Source organism: Phoenix dactylifera, chromosome 4 (assembly GCF_051530095.1).
Source record: "Phoenix dactylifera cultivar Ajwa chromosome 4, Ajwa_hap1_PhDact_Kaust_v1.1, whole genome shotgun sequence".
Taxonomy (NCBI): domain Eukaryota; kingdom Viridiplantae; phylum Streptophyta; class Magnoliopsida; order Arecales; family Arecaceae; genus Phoenix; species Phoenix dactylifera.
This window is the reverse complement of record NC_143193.1, coordinates 37,985,636-37,998,238: the sequence shown is the minus strand read 5'-3', so window position 1 is coordinate 37,998,238 and position 12,603 is coordinate 37,985,636. Positions and strand designations below refer to the sequence as shown.

Sequence of the window (12,603 nt, the reverse complement as noted above, 5' to 3'; positions counted from 1 at the left end):
TTTTTTATTTTTTGATAACATTTATTTTTTATTTTTCGGCTTTTGGCTTTTCCTCTTCGGATAATTTTTTTCCCCCGAAAATAAACTGAGTCCGGAGACTGGCGGTGCCATGCCGCATAGCGGAACAGCGTGTTGAATCCTACGCCAGAATGGCCCCGGCAGCGCGAATGTCTCGGGCCGTCGAGGTCTGCTGCTTTGTCATAAAAGGGAGTTTCGAAGGGCATGTCTTGGGTGCGATCATACCAGCACTAATGCACCGGATCCTATCAGAACTCCGCAGTTAAGCGTGCTTGGGCGAGAGTAGTACTAGGATGGGTGACCCCCTGGGAAGTCCTCATGTTGCACCCTTTTTATTTTTTGCCCGCTTTTTTATTTTTTGATAATATTTATTTTTAATTTTTTGGCTTTTGGCTTTTCCTCTTAGGATAATTTTTTTCCCCCGACAATAAACTGAGTCCGGAGACTGGCGGTGCCATGCCGCATAGCGGGACTAGCGCGTTGAATCCTACGCCAGAACGGCCCCGGCAGCGCGAATGTCTCGGGCCGTCGAGGTCTGCTGCTTTGTCATAAAAGGGAGTTTCGAAGGGCATATCATGGGTGCGATCATACCAGCACTAATGCACCGGATCCCATCAGAACTCCGCAGTTAAGCGTGCTTGGGCGAGAGTAGTACTAGGATGGGTGACCCCATGGGAAGTCCTCGTGTTGCACCCCTTTTATTTTTTGCCCGCTTTTTTCTTTTTTGATAACATTTATCTTTAATTGTTTGGCTTTTGGCTTTTCCTCTTCGGATAATTTTTTTCCCTCGAAAATAAACTGAGTCCGGAGACTCGCGGTGCCATGCCGCATAGCGGAACAGCGCATTGAATCCTACGCCAGAACGGCCCCGGCAGCGCGAATGTCTCGGGCCGTCGAGGTCTGCTGCTTTGTCATAAAAGGGTGTTTCGATGGGCATGTCATGGGTGCGATCATACCAGCACTAATGCACCGGATCCCATCAGAACTCCGCAGTTAAGCGTGCTTGGGCGAGAGTAGTACTAGGATGGGTGACCCCGTGGGAAGTCCTCGTGTTGCACCCCTTTTATTTTTTGCCCGCTTTTTTATTTTTTGATAATATTTATTTTTAATTTTTCGGCTTTTGGCTTTTCCTCTTCGGATAATTTTTTTCCCCCGAAAATAAACTGAGTCCGAAGACTCGCGGTGCCATGCCGCATAGCGGAACAGCGCGTTGAATCCTACGCCAGAACGGCCCCGGCAGCGCGAATGTCTCGGGCCGTCGAGGTCTGCTGCTTTGTCATAAAAGGGAGTTTCGAAGGGCATGTCATGGGTGCGATCATACCAGCACTAATGCACCGGATCCCATCAGAACTCCGCAGTTAAGCGTGCTTGGCCGAGAGTAGTACTAGGATGGGTGACCCCCTGGGAAGTCCTCGTGTTGCACCCTTTTTATTTTTTTCTCCACTTTTTTATTTTTTGATAATATTTATTTTTAATTTTTCGGCTTTTGGCTTTTCCTCTTCGGATAATTTTTTTCCCCCGAAAATAAACTGAGTCCGGAGACTGGCGGTGCCATGCCGCATAGCGGGACCAGCGCGTTGAATCCTACGCCAGAACGGCCCCGGCGGCGCGAATGTCTCGGGCCGTCGAGGTCTGCTGCTTTGTCATAAAAGGGAGTTTCGATGGGCATGTCATGGGTGCGATCATACCAGCACTAATGCACCGGATCCCATCATAACTCCGCAGTTAAGCGTGCTTGGGCGAGTGTAGTACTAGGATGGGTGACCCCTTGGGAAGTCCTCGTGTTGCACCCCTTTTATTTTTTGCCCGCTTTTTTATTTTTTGATAATATTTATTTTTAATTTTTCGGCTTTTGGCTTTTCCTCTTCGGATAATTTTTTTCTCCCGAAAATAAACTGAGTCCGGAGACTCGCGGTGCCATGCCGCATAGCGGAACAGCGCGTTGAATCCTACACCAGAACGGCCCCGGCAGCGCGAATGCCTCGGGCCGTCGAGGTCTGCTGCTTTGTCATAAAAGGGAGTTTCGAAGGGCATGTCATGGGTGCGATCATACCAGCACTAATGCGCCGGATCCGATCAGAACTCCGCAGTTAAGCGTGCTTGGGCGAGAGTAGTACTAGGATGGGTGACCCCCTGGGAAGTCCTCGTGTTGCACCCTTTTTATTTTTTGCCCGCTTTTTTATTTTTTGATAATATTTATTTTTAATTTTTTGGCTTTTGGCTTTTCCTCTTCGGATAATTTTTTCCCCCCGAAAATAAACTGAGTCCGGAGACTGGCGGTGCCATGCCGCATAGCGGAACAGCGCGTTGAATCCTACGCCAGAATGGCCCCGGCAGCGCGAATGTCTCGGGCCGTCAAGGTCTGCTGCTTTGTCATAAAAGGGAGTTTCGAAGGGCATGTCATGGGTGCGATCATACCAGCACTAATGCACCGGATCCCATCAGAACTCCGCAGTTAAGCGTGCTTGGGCGAGAGTAGTACTAGGATGGGTGACCCCCTGGAAAGTCCTCGTGTTGCACCCCTTTTATTTTTTGCCCGCTTTTTTATTTTTTGATAACATTTATTTTTTATTTTTCGGCTTTTGGTTTTTCCTCTTCGGATAATTTTTTTTCCCCGAAAATAAACTGAGTCCGGAGACTGGCGGTGCCATGCCGCATAGCGGAAGAGCGTGTTGAATCCTACGCCAGAACGGCCCCGGCAGCGCGAATGTCTCGGGCCGTCGAGGTCTGCTGCTTTGTCATAAAAGGGAGTTTCGAAGGGCATGTCTTGGGTGCAATCATACCAGCACTAATGCACCGGATCCTATCAGAACTCCGCAGTTAAGCGTGCTTGGGCGAGAGTAGTACTAGGATGGGTGACCCCCTGGGAAGTCCTCGTGTTGCACCCCTTTTATTTTTTGCCCGCTTTTTTATTTTTTGATAATATTTATTTTTAATTTTTCGGCTTTTGGCTTTTCCATTTCGGATAATTTTTTTCCCTCGAAAATAAACTGAGTCCGGAGGCTCGCGGTGCCATGCCGCATAGCGGAACAGCGCGTTGAATCCTACGCCAGAACGGCCCCGGCAGCGCGAATGTCTCGGGCCGTCGAGGTCTGCTGCTTTGTCATAAAAGGGAGTTTCGAAGGGCATGTCATGGGTGCGATCATACCAGCACTAATGCACCGGATCCCATCAGAACTCCGCAGTTAAGCGTGCTTGGGCGAGAGTAGTACTAGGATGGGTGACCCCCTGGGAAGTCCTCGTGTTGCACCCCTTTTATTTTTTGCCCGCTTTTTTATTTTTTGATAATATTTATTTTTAATTTTTCGGCTTTTGGCTTTTCCTCTTCGGATAATTTTTTTACCCCGAAAATAAACTGAGTCCGGAGACTCGCGGTGCCTTGCCGCATAGCGGAACAGCGCGTTGAATCCTACGCCAGTACGGCCCCGGCAGCGCGAATGTCTCGGGCCGTCGAGGTCTGCTGCTTTGTCATAAAAGGGAGTTTCGAAGGGCATGTCATGGGTGCGATCATACCAGCACTAATGCACCGGATCCCATCAGAACTCCGCAGTTAAGCGTGCTTGGGCGAGAGTAGTACTAGGATGGGTGACCCCCAGGGAAGTCCTCGTGTTGCACCCTTTTTATTTTTTTCTCCACTTTTTTATTTTTTGATAATATTTATTTTTAATTTTTCGGCTTTTGGCTTTTCCTCTTCGGATAATTTTTTTCCCCCGAAAATAAACTGAGTCCGGAGACTGGCGGTGCCATGCCGCATAGCGGGACCAGCGCGTTGAATCCTACGCCAGAACGGCCCCAGCGGCGCGAATGTCTCGGGCCGTCGAGGTCTGCTGCTTTGTCATAAAAGGGAGTTTCGATGGGCATGTCATGGGTGCGATCATACCAGCACTAATGCACCGGATCCCATCATAACTCCGCAGTTAAGCGTGCTTGGGCGAGAGTAGTACTAGGATGGGTGACCCCCTGGGAAGTCCTCGTGTTGCACCCCTTTTATTTTTTGCCCGCTTTTTTATTTTTTGATAATATTTATTTTTAATTTTTCGGCTTTTGGCTTTTCCTCTTCGGATAATTTTTTTCCCCCGAAAATAAACTGAGTCCGGAGACTCGCGGTGCCATGCCGCATAGCGGAACAGCGCGTTGAATCCTACACCAGAACGGCCCCGGCAGCGCGAATGCCTCGGGCCGTCGAGGTCTGCTGCTTTGTCATAAAAGGGAGTTTCGAAGGGCATGTCATGGGTGCGATCATACCAGCACTAATGCGCCGGATCCGATCAGAACTCCGCAGTTAAGCGTGCTTGGGCGAGAGTAGTACTAGGATGGGTGACCCCCTGGGAAGTCCTCGTGTTGCACCCTTTTTATTTTTTGCCCGCTTTTTTATTTTTTGATAATATTTATTTTTAATTTTTTGGCTTTTGGCTTTTCCTCTTCGGATAATTTTTTCCCCCCGAAAATAAACTGAGTCCGGAGACTGGCGGTGCCATGCCGCATAGCGGAACAGCGCGTTGAATCCTACGCCAGAACGGCCCCGGCAGCGCGAATGTCTCGGGCCGTCGCGGTCTGCTGCTTTGTCATAAAAGGGAGTTTCGAAGGGCATGTCATGGGTGCGATCATACCAGCACTAATGCACCGGATCCCATCATAACTCCGCAGTTAGGCGTGCTTGGGCGAGAGAAGTACTAGGATGGGTGACCCCCTGGGAAGTCCTCGTGTTGCACCCTTTTTATTTTTTGCCCGCTTTTTTATTTTTTGATAATATTTATTTTTAATTTTTTGGCTTTTGGCTTTTCCTCTTCGGATAATTTTTTCCCCCCGAAAATAAACTGAGTCCGGAGACTGGCAGTGCCATGCCGCATAGCGGAACAGCGCGTTGAATCCTACGCCAGAACGGCCCCGGCAGCGCGAATGTCTCGGGCCGTCGAGGTCTGCTGCTTTGTCATAAAAGGGAGTTTCGAAGGGCATGTCATGGGTGCGATCATACCAGCACTAATGCACCGGATCCCATCAGAACTCCGCAGTTAAGCGTGCTTGGGCGAGAGTAGTACTAGGATGGGTGACCCCCTGGGAAGTCCTCGTGTTGCACCCCTTTTATTTTTTGCCCGCTTTTTTATTTTTTGATAATATTTATTTTTAATTTTTCGGCTTTTGGCTTTTCCACTTCGGATAATTTTTTTCCCTCGAAAATAAACTGAGTCCGGAGGCTCGCGGTGCCATGCCGCATAGCGGAACAGCGCGTTGAATCCTACGCCAGAACGGCCCCGGCAACGCGAATGTCTCGGGCCGTCGAGGTCTGCTGCTTTGTCATAAAAGGGAGTTTCGAAGGGCATGTCATGGGTGCGATCATACCAGCACTAATGCACCGGATCCCATCAGAACTCCGCAGTTAAGCGTGCTTGGGCGAGAGTAGTACTAGGATGGGTGACCCCCTGGGAAGTCCTCGTGTTGCACCCCTTTTATTTTTTGCCCGCTTTTTTATTTTTTGATAATATTTATTTTTAATTTTTCGGCTTTTGGCTTTTCCTCTTCGGATAATTTTTTTCCCCCGAAAATAAACTGAGTCCGGAGACTGGCGGTGCCATGCCGCATAGCGGGACCAGCGCGTTGAATCCTACGCCAGAACGGCCCCGGCGGCGCGAATGTCTCGGGCCGTCGAGGTCTGCTGCTTTGTCATAAAAGGGAGTTTCGATGGGCATGTCATGGGTGCGATCATACCAGCACTAATGCACCGGATCCCATCATAACTCCGCAGTTAAGCGTGCTTGGGCGAGTGTAGTACTAGGATGGGTGACCCCTTGGGAAGTCCTCGTGTTGCACCCCTTTTATTTTTTGCCCGCTTTTTTATTTTTTGATAATATTTATTTTTAATTTTTCGGCTTTTGGCTTTTCCTCTTCGGATAATTTTTTTCTCCCGAAAATAAACTGAGTCCGGAGACTCGCGGTGCCATGCCGCATAGCGGAACAGCGCGTTGAATCCTACACCAGAACGGCCCCGGCAGCGCGAATGCCTCGGGCCGTCGAGGTCTGCTGCTTTGTCATAAAAGGGAGTTTCGAAGGGCATGTCATGGGTGCGATCATACCAGCACTAATGCGCCGGATCCGATCAGAACTCCGCAGTTAAGCGTGCTTGGGCGAGAGTAGTACTAGGATGGGTGACCCCCTGGGAAGTCCTCGTGTTGCACCCTTTTTATTTTTTGCCCGCTTTTTTATTTTTTGATAATATTTATTTTTAATTTTTTGGCTTTTGGCTTTTCCTCTTCGGATAATTTTTTCCCCCCGAAAATAAACTGAGTCCGGAGACTGGCGGTGCCATGCCGCATAGCGGAACAGCGCGTTGAATCCTACGCCAGAATGGCCCCGGCAGCGCGAATGTCTCGGGCCGTCAAGGTCTGCTGCTTTGTCATAAAAGGGAGTTTCGAAGGGCATGTCATGGGTGCGATCATACCAGCACTAATGCACCGGATCCCATCAGAACTCCGCAGTTAAGCGTGCTTGGGCGAGAGTAGTACTAGGATGGGTGACCCCCTGGAAAGTCCTCGTGTTGCACCCCTTTTATTTTTTGCCCGCTTTTTTATTTTTTGATAACATTTATTTTTTATTTTTCGGCTTTTGGTTTTTCCTCTTCGGATAATTTTTTTTCCCCGAAAATAAACTGAGTCCGGAGACTGGCGGTGCCATGCCGCATAGCGGAAGAGCGTGTTGAATCCTACGCCAGAACGGCCCCGGCAGCGCGAATGTCTCGGGCCGTCGAGGTCTGCTGCTTTGTCATAAAAGGGAGTTTCGAAGGGCATGTCTTGGGTGCAATCATACCAGCACTAATGCACCGGATCCTATCAGAACTCCGCAGTTAAGCGTGCTTGGGCGAGAGTAGTACTAGGATGGGTGACCCCTTGGGAAGTCCTCGTGTTGCACCCCTTTTATTTTTTGCCCGCTTTTTTATTTTTTGATAATATTTATTTTTAATTTTTCGGCTTTTGGCTTTTCCATTTCGGATAATTTTTTTCCCTCGAAAATAAACTGAGTCCGGAGGCTCGCGGTGCCATGCCGCATAGCGGAACAGCGCGTTGAATCCTACGCCAGAACGGCCCCGGCAGCGCGAATGTCTCGGGCCGTCGAGGTCTGCTGCTTTGTCATAAAAGGGAGTTTCGAAGGGCATGTCATGGGTGCGATCATACCAGCACTAATGCACCGGATCCCATCAGAACTCCGCAGTTAAGCGTGCTTGGGCGAGAGTAGTACTAGGATGGGTGACCCCCTGGGAAGTCCTCGTGTTGCACCCCTTTTATTTTTTGCCCGCTTTTTTATTTTTTGATAATATTTATTTTTAATTTTTCGGCTTTTGGCTTTTCCTCTTCGGATAATTTTTTTCCCCAGAAAATAAACTGAGTCCGGAGACTCGCGGTGCCATGCCGCATAGCGGAACAGCGCGTTGAATCCTACGCCAGAACGGCTCCGGCAGCGCGAATGTCTCGGGCCGTCGAGGTCTGCTGCTTTGTCATAAAAGGGAGTTTCCAAGGGCATGTCATGGGTGCGATCATACCAGCACTAATGCACCGGATCCCATCAGAACTCCGCAGTTAAGCGTGCTTGGGCGAGAGTAGTACTAGGATGGGTGACCCCCTGGGAAGTCCTCGTGTTGCACCCTTTTTATTTTTTTCTCCACTTTTTTATTTTTTGATAATATTTATTTTTAATTTTTCGGCTTTTGGCTTTTCCTCTTCGGATATTTTTTTTCCCCCGAAAATAAACTGAGTCCGGAGACTGGCGGTGCCATGCCGCATAGCGGGAATAGCGCGTTGGATCCTACGCCAGAACGGCCCCGGCGGCGCGAATGTCTCGGGCCGTCGAGGTCTGCTGCTTTGTCATAAAAGGGAGTTTCGATGGGCATGTCATGGGTGCGATCATACCAGCACTAATGCACCGGATCCCATCAGAACTCCGCAGTTAAGCGTGCTTGGGCGAGAGTAGTACTAGGATGGGTGACCCCCTGGGAAGTCCTCGTGTTGCACCCCTTTTATTTTTTGCCCGCTTTTTTATTTTTTGATAATATTTATTTTTAATTTTTCGGCTTTTGGCTTTTCCTCTTCGGATAATTTTTTTCCCCCGAAAATAAACTGAGTCCGGAGACTCGCGGTGCCATGCCGCATAGCGGAACAGCGCGTTGAATCCTACGCCAGAACGGCCCCGGCAGCGCGAATGTCTCGGGCCGTCGCGGTCTGCTGCTTTGTCATAAAAGGGAGTTTCGAAGGGCATGTCATGGGTGCGATCATACCAGCACTAATGCACCGGATCCCATCATAACTCCGCAGTTAGGCGTGCTTGGGCGAGAGAAGTACTAGGATGGGTGACCCCCTGGGAAGTCCTCGTGTTGCACCCTTTTTATTTTTTGCCCGCTTTTTTATTTTTTGATAATATTTATTTTTAATTTTTTGGCTTTTGGCTTTTCCTCTTCGGATAATTTTTTCCCCCCGAAAATAAACTGAGTCCGGAGACTGGCGGTGCCATGCCGCATAGCGGAACAGCGCGTTGAATCCTACGCCAGAACGGCCCCGGCAGCGCGAATGTCTCGGGCCGTCGAGGTCTGCTGCTTTGTCATAAAAGGGAGTTTCGAAGGGCATGTCATGGGTGCGATCATACCAGCACTAATGCACCGGATCCCATCAGAACTCCGCAGTTAAGCGTGCTTGGGCGAGAGTAGTACTAGGATGGGTGACCCCCTGGGAAGTCCTCGTGTTGCACCCCTTTTATTTTTTGCCCGCTTTTTTATTTTTTGATAACATTTATTTTTTATTTTTCGGCTTTTGGCTTTTCCTCTTCGGATAATTTTTTTCCCCCGAAAATAAACTGAGTCCGGAGACTGGCGGTGCCATGCCGCATAGCGGAACAGCGTGTTGAATCCTACGCCAGAATGGCCCCGGCAGCGCGAATGTCTCGGGCCGTCGAGGTCTGCTGCTTTGTCATAAAAGGGAGTTTCGAAGGGCATGTCTTGGGTGCGATCATACCAGCACTAATGCACCGGATCCTATCAGAACTCCGCAGTTAAGCGTGCTTGGGCGAGAGTAGTACTAGGATGGGTGACCCCCTGGGAAGTCCTCATGTTGCACCCTTTTTATTTTTTGCCCGCTTTTTTATTTTTTGATAATATTTATTTTTAATTTTTTGGCTTTTGGCTTTTCCTCTTAGGATAATTTTTTTCCCCCGACAATAAACTGAGTCCGGAGACTGGCGGTGCCATGCCGCATAGCGGGACTAGCGCGTTGAATCCTACGCCAGAACGGCCCCGGCAGCGCGAATGTCTCGGGCCGTCGAGGTCTGCTGCTTTGTCATAAAAGGGAGTTTCGAAGGGCATATCATGGGTGCGATCATACCAGCACTAATGCACCGGATCCCATCAGAACTCCGCAGTTAAGCGTGCTTGGGCGAGAGTAGTACTAGGATGGGTGACCCCATGGGAAGTCCTCGTGTTGCACCCCTTTTATTTTTTGCCCGCTTTTTTATTTTTTGATAATATTTATTTTTAATTGTTTGGCTTTTGGCTTTTCCTCTTAGGATAATTTTTTTCCCCCGACAATAAACTGAGTCCGGAGACTGGCGGTGCCATGCCGCATAGCGGGACTAGCGCGTTGAATCCTACGCCAGAACGGCCCCGGCAGCGCGAATGTCTCGGGCCGTCGAGGTCTGCTGCTTTGTCATAAAAGGGAGTTTCGAAGGGCATGTCATGGGTGCGATCATACCAGCACTAATGCACCGGATCCCATCAGAACTCCGCAGTTAAGCGTGCTTGGGCGAGAGTAGTACTAGGATGGGTGACCCCCTGGAAAGTCCTCGTGTTGCACCCCTTTTATTTTTTGCCCGCTTTTTTATTTTTTGATAACATTTATTTTTTATTTTTCGGCTTTTGGTTTTTCCTCTTCGGATAATTTTTTTTCCCCGAAAATAAACTGAGTCCGGAGACTGGCGGTGCCATGCCGCATAGCGGAAGAGCGTGTTGAATCCTACGCCAGAACGGCCCCGGCAGCGCGAATGTCTCGGGCCGTCGAGGTCTGCTGCTTTGTCATAAAAGGGAGTTTCGAAGGGCATGTCTTGGGTGCAATCATACCAGCACTAATGCACCGGATCCTATCAGAACTCCGCAGTTAAGCGTGCTTGGGCGAGAGTAGTACTAGGATGGGTGACCCCCTGGGAAGTCCTCGTGTTGCACCCCTTTTATTTTTTGCCCGCTTTTTTATTTTTTGATAATATTTATTTTTAATTTTTCGGCTTTTGGCTTTTCCATTTCGGATAATTTTTTTCCCTCGAAAATAAACTGAGTCCGGAGGCTCGCGGTGCCATGCCGCATAGCGGAACAGCGCGTTGAATCCTACGCCAGAACGGCCCCGGCAGCGCGAATGTCTCGGGCCGTCGAGGTCTGCTGCTTTGTCATAAAAGGGAGTTTCGAAGGGCATGTCATGGGTGCGATCATACCAGCACTAATGCACCGGATCCCATCAGAACTCCGCAGTTAAGCGTGCTTGGGCGAGAGTAGTACTAGGATGGGTGACCCCCTGGGAAGTCCTCGTGTTGCACCCCTTTTATTTTTTGCCCGCTTTTTTATTTTTTGATAATATTTATTTTTAATTTTTCGGCTTTTGGCTTTTCCTCTTCGGATAATTTTTTTCCCCCGAAAATAAACTGAGTCCGGAGACTCGCGGTGCCTTGCCGCATAGCGGAACAGCGCGTTGAATCCTACGCCAGTACGGCCCCGGCAGCGCGAATGTCTCGGGCCGTCGAGGTCTGCTGCTTTGTCATAAAAGGGAGTTTCGAAGGGCATGTCATGGGTGCGATCATACCAGCACTAATGCACCGGATCCCATCAGAACTCCGCAGTTAAGCGTGCTTGGGCGAGAGTAGTACTAGGATGGGTGACCCCCAGGGAAGTCCTCGTGTTGCACCCTTTTTATTTTTTTCTCCACTTTTTTATTTTTTGATAATATTTATTTTTAATTTTTCGGCTTTTGGCTTTTCCTCTTCGGATAATTTTTTTCCCCCGAAAATAAACTGAGTCCGGAGACTGGCGGTGCCATGCCGCATAGCGGGACCAGCGCGTTGAATCCTACGCCAGAACGGCCCCGGCGGCGCGAATGTCTCGGGCCGTCCAGGTCTGCTGCTTTGTCATAAAAGGGAGTTTCGATGGGCATGTCATGGGTGCGATCATACCAGCACTAATGCACCGGATCCCATCATAACTCCGCAGTTAAGCGTGCTTGGGCGAGAGTAGTACTAGGATGGGTGACCCCCTGGGAAGTCCTCGTGTTGCACCCCTTTTATTTTTTGCCCGCTTTTTTATTTTTTGATAATATTTATTTTTAATTTTTCGGCTTTTGGCTTTTCCTCTTCGGATAATTTTTTTCCCCCGAAAATAAACTGAGTCCGGAGACTCGCGGTGCCATGCCGCATAGCGGAACAGCGCGTTGAATCCTACACCAGAACGGCCCCGGCAGCGCGAATGCCTCGGGCCGTCGAGGTCTGCTGCTTTGTCATAAAAGGGAGTTTCGAAGGGCATGTCATGGGTGCGATCATACCAGCACTAATGCGCCGGATCCGATCAGAACTCCGCAGTTAAGCGTGCTTGGGCGAGAGTAGTACTAGGATGGGTGACCCCCTGGGAAGTCCTCGTGTTGCACCCTTTTTATTTTTTGCCCGCTTTTTTATTTTTTGATAATATTTATTTTTAATTTTTTGGCTTTTGGCTTTTCCTCTTCGGATAATTTTTTCCCCCCGAAAATAAACTGAGTCCGGAGACTGGCGGTGCCATGCCGCATAGCGGAACAGCGCGTTGAATCCTACGCCAGAACGGCCCCGGCAGCGCGAATGTCTCGGGCCGTCGCGGTCTGCTGCTTTGTCATAAAAGGGAGTTTCGAAGGGCATGTCATGGGTGCGATCATACCAGCACTAATGCACCGGATCCCATCATAACTCCGCAGTTAGGCGTGCTTGGGCGAGAGAAGTACTAGGATGGGTGACCCCCTGGGAAGTCCTCGTGTTGCACCCTTTTTATTTTTTGCCCGCTTTTTTATTTTTTGATAATATTTATTTTTAATTTTTCGGCTTTTGGCTTTTCCTCTTCGGATAATTTTTTCCCCCCGAAAATAAACTGAGTCCGGAGACTGGCGGTGCCATGCCGCATAGCGGAACAGCGCGTTGAATCCTACGCCAGAACGGCCCCGGCAGCGCGAATGTCTCGGGCCGTCGAGGTCTGCTGCTTTGTCATAAAAGGGAGTTTCGAAGGGCATGTCATGGGTGCGATCATACCAGCACTAATGCACCGGATCCCATCAGAACTCCGCAGTTAAGCGTGCTTGGGCGAGAGTAGTACTAGGATGGGTGACCCCCTGGGAAGTCCTCGTGTTGCACCCCTTTTATTTTTTGCCCGCTTTTTTATTTTTTGATAACATTTATTTTTTTTTTCGGCTTTTGGCTTTTCCTCTTCGGATAATTTTTTTCCTCCGAAAATAAACTGAGTCCGGAGACTGGCGGTGCCATGCCGCATAGCGGAACAGCGTGTTGAATCCTACGCCAGAATGGCCCCGGCAGCGCGAATGTCTCGGGCCGTCG

General features: G+C 49.4%; 31 non-coding genes and 3 pseudogenes across 31 annotated transcripts; all 34 read left to right on the top strand.

The window, feature by feature from the left end:
- Positions 1-229: 229 nt before the first annotated feature.
- On the top strand, positions 230-348 carry LOC149764641 (5S ribosomal RNA). The gene has a single exon (XR_016407529.1). It is a non-coding gene; the product is annotated as a 5S ribosomal RNA (ribosomal RNA).
- A 247-nt stretch (positions 349-595) lies between these two features.
- LOC149764640 (5S ribosomal RNA) lies at positions 596-714 on the top strand. Its single transcript, XR_016412583.1, has one exon. It is a non-coding gene; the product is annotated as a 5S ribosomal RNA (ribosomal RNA).
- Positions 715-960: 246 nt separating this feature from the next.
- LOC149764639 (5S ribosomal RNA) lies at positions 961-1,079 on the top strand. Its single transcript, XR_016412585.1, has one exon. It is a non-coding gene; the product is annotated as a 5S ribosomal RNA (ribosomal RNA).
- Positions 1,080-1,325: 246 nt separating this feature from the next.
- On the top strand, positions 1,326-1,444 carry LOC149764638 (5S ribosomal RNA). Its single transcript, XR_016403623.1, has one exon. It is a non-coding gene; the product is annotated as a 5S ribosomal RNA (ribosomal RNA).
- Positions 1,445-1,692: 248 nt separating this feature from the next.
- LOC149764637 (5S ribosomal RNA) lies at positions 1,693-1,811 on the top strand. The gene has a single exon (XR_016407558.1). It is a non-coding gene; the product is annotated as a 5S ribosomal RNA (ribosomal RNA).
- A 246-nt stretch (positions 1,812-2,057) lies between these two features.
- LOC149764636 (5S ribosomal RNA) lies at positions 2,058-2,176 on the top strand. Its single transcript, XR_016405775.1, has one exon. It is a non-coding gene; the product is annotated as a 5S ribosomal RNA (ribosomal RNA).
- Positions 2,177-2,422: 246 nt separating this feature from the next.
- LOC149764635 (5S ribosomal RNA) lies at positions 2,423-2,541 on the top strand. The gene has a single exon (XR_016403155.1). It is a non-coding gene; the product is annotated as a 5S ribosomal RNA (ribosomal RNA).
- Positions 2,542-2,787: 246 nt separating this feature from the next.
- Positions 2,788-2,906, top strand: LOC149764634 (5S ribosomal RNA). The gene has a single exon (XR_016403746.1). It is a non-coding gene; the product is annotated as a 5S ribosomal RNA (ribosomal RNA).
- A 246-nt stretch (positions 2,907-3,152) lies between these two features.
- LOC149764633 (5S ribosomal RNA) lies at positions 3,153-3,271 on the top strand. The gene has a single exon (XR_016411241.1). It is a non-coding gene; the product is annotated as a 5S ribosomal RNA (ribosomal RNA).
- A 246-nt stretch (positions 3,272-3,517) lies between these two features.
- LOC149764632 (5S ribosomal RNA) lies at positions 3,518-3,636 on the top strand. The gene has a single exon (XR_016401180.1). It is a non-coding gene; the product is annotated as a 5S ribosomal RNA (ribosomal RNA).
- A 248-nt stretch (positions 3,637-3,884) lies between these two features.
- Positions 3,885-4,003, top strand: LOC149764631 (5S ribosomal RNA). Its single transcript, XR_016405977.1, has one exon. It is a non-coding gene; the product is annotated as a 5S ribosomal RNA (ribosomal RNA).
- Positions 4,004-4,249: 246 nt separating this feature from the next.
- LOC149764630 (5S ribosomal RNA) lies at positions 4,250-4,368 on the top strand. The gene has a single exon (XR_016405774.1). It is a non-coding gene; the product is annotated as a 5S ribosomal RNA (ribosomal RNA).
- Positions 4,369-4,614: 246 nt separating this feature from the next.
- On the top strand, positions 4,615-4,733 carry LOC149764629 (5S ribosomal RNA; annotated as a pseudogene).
- A 246-nt stretch (positions 4,734-4,979) lies between these two features.
- On the top strand, positions 4,980-5,098 carry LOC149764628 (5S ribosomal RNA). The gene has a single exon (XR_016411240.1). It is a non-coding gene; the product is annotated as a 5S ribosomal RNA (ribosomal RNA).
- Positions 5,099-5,344: 246 nt separating this feature from the next.
- On the top strand, positions 5,345-5,463 carry LOC149764627 (5S ribosomal RNA). Its single transcript, XR_016411239.1, has one exon. It is a non-coding gene; the product is annotated as a 5S ribosomal RNA (ribosomal RNA).
- A 247-nt stretch (positions 5,464-5,710) lies between these two features.
- Positions 5,711-5,829, top strand: LOC149764626 (5S ribosomal RNA). Its single transcript, XR_016407557.1, has one exon. It is a non-coding gene; the product is annotated as a 5S ribosomal RNA (ribosomal RNA).
- Positions 5,830-6,075: 246 nt separating this feature from the next.
- LOC149764625 (5S ribosomal RNA) lies at positions 6,076-6,194 on the top strand. Its single transcript, XR_016405772.1, has one exon. It is a non-coding gene; the product is annotated as a 5S ribosomal RNA (ribosomal RNA).
- Positions 6,195-6,440: 246 nt separating this feature from the next.
- LOC149764624 (5S ribosomal RNA) lies at positions 6,441-6,559 on the top strand. Its single transcript, XR_016403154.1, has one exon. It is a non-coding gene; the product is annotated as a 5S ribosomal RNA (ribosomal RNA).
- Positions 6,560-6,805: 246 nt separating this feature from the next.
- LOC149764623 (5S ribosomal RNA) lies at positions 6,806-6,924 on the top strand. Its single transcript, XR_016404186.1, has one exon. It is a non-coding gene; the product is annotated as a 5S ribosomal RNA (ribosomal RNA).
- Positions 6,925-7,170: 246 nt separating this feature from the next.
- Positions 7,171-7,289, top strand: LOC149764622 (5S ribosomal RNA). The gene has a single exon (XR_016411238.1). It is a non-coding gene; the product is annotated as a 5S ribosomal RNA (ribosomal RNA).
- A 246-nt stretch (positions 7,290-7,535) lies between these two features.
- Positions 7,536-7,654, top strand: LOC149764621 (5S ribosomal RNA). Its single transcript, XR_016412353.1, has one exon. It is a non-coding gene; the product is annotated as a 5S ribosomal RNA (ribosomal RNA).
- A 248-nt stretch (positions 7,655-7,902) lies between these two features.
- Positions 7,903-8,021, top strand: LOC149764620 (5S ribosomal RNA). Its single transcript, XR_016411236.1, has one exon. It is a non-coding gene; the product is annotated as a 5S ribosomal RNA (ribosomal RNA).
- A 246-nt stretch (positions 8,022-8,267) lies between these two features.
- On the top strand, positions 8,268-8,386 carry LOC149764619 (5S ribosomal RNA; annotated as a pseudogene).
- Positions 8,387-8,632: 246 nt separating this feature from the next.
- Positions 8,633-8,751, top strand: LOC149764618 (5S ribosomal RNA). The gene has a single exon (XR_016411235.1). It is a non-coding gene; the product is annotated as a 5S ribosomal RNA (ribosomal RNA).
- A 246-nt stretch (positions 8,752-8,997) lies between these two features.
- Positions 8,998-9,116, top strand: LOC149764617 (5S ribosomal RNA). The gene has a single exon (XR_016407528.1). It is a non-coding gene; the product is annotated as a 5S ribosomal RNA (ribosomal RNA).
- A 247-nt stretch (positions 9,117-9,363) lies between these two features.
- Positions 9,364-9,482, top strand: LOC149764616 (5S ribosomal RNA). The gene has a single exon (XR_016412582.1). It is a non-coding gene; the product is annotated as a 5S ribosomal RNA (ribosomal RNA).
- Positions 9,483-9,729: 247 nt separating this feature from the next.
- LOC149764615 (5S ribosomal RNA) lies at positions 9,730-9,848 on the top strand. Its single transcript, XR_016403153.1, has one exon. It is a non-coding gene; the product is annotated as a 5S ribosomal RNA (ribosomal RNA).
- Positions 9,849-10,094: 246 nt separating this feature from the next.
- Positions 10,095-10,213, top strand: LOC149764614 (5S ribosomal RNA). Its single transcript, XR_016403745.1, has one exon. It is a non-coding gene; the product is annotated as a 5S ribosomal RNA (ribosomal RNA).
- A 246-nt stretch (positions 10,214-10,459) lies between these two features.
- LOC149764613 (5S ribosomal RNA) lies at positions 10,460-10,578 on the top strand. Its single transcript, XR_016411234.1, has one exon. It is a non-coding gene; the product is annotated as a 5S ribosomal RNA (ribosomal RNA).
- Positions 10,579-10,824: 246 nt separating this feature from the next.
- On the top strand, positions 10,825-10,943 carry LOC149764612 (5S ribosomal RNA). The gene has a single exon (XR_016401179.1). It is a non-coding gene; the product is annotated as a 5S ribosomal RNA (ribosomal RNA).
- Positions 10,944-11,191: 248 nt separating this feature from the next.
- On the top strand, positions 11,192-11,310 carry LOC149764611 (5S ribosomal RNA). Its single transcript, XR_016405976.1, has one exon. It is a non-coding gene; the product is annotated as a 5S ribosomal RNA (ribosomal RNA).
- A 246-nt stretch (positions 11,311-11,556) lies between these two features.
- LOC149764610 (5S ribosomal RNA) lies at positions 11,557-11,675 on the top strand. The gene has a single exon (XR_016405771.1). It is a non-coding gene; the product is annotated as a 5S ribosomal RNA (ribosomal RNA).
- A 246-nt stretch (positions 11,676-11,921) lies between these two features.
- Positions 11,922-12,040, top strand: LOC149764609 (5S ribosomal RNA; annotated as a pseudogene).
- A 246-nt stretch (positions 12,041-12,286) lies between these two features.
- Positions 12,287-12,405, top strand: LOC149764608 (5S ribosomal RNA). The gene has a single exon (XR_016411233.1). It is a non-coding gene; the product is annotated as a 5S ribosomal RNA (ribosomal RNA).
- The last annotated feature ends 198 nt before the right edge of the window (positions 12,406-12,603 follow it).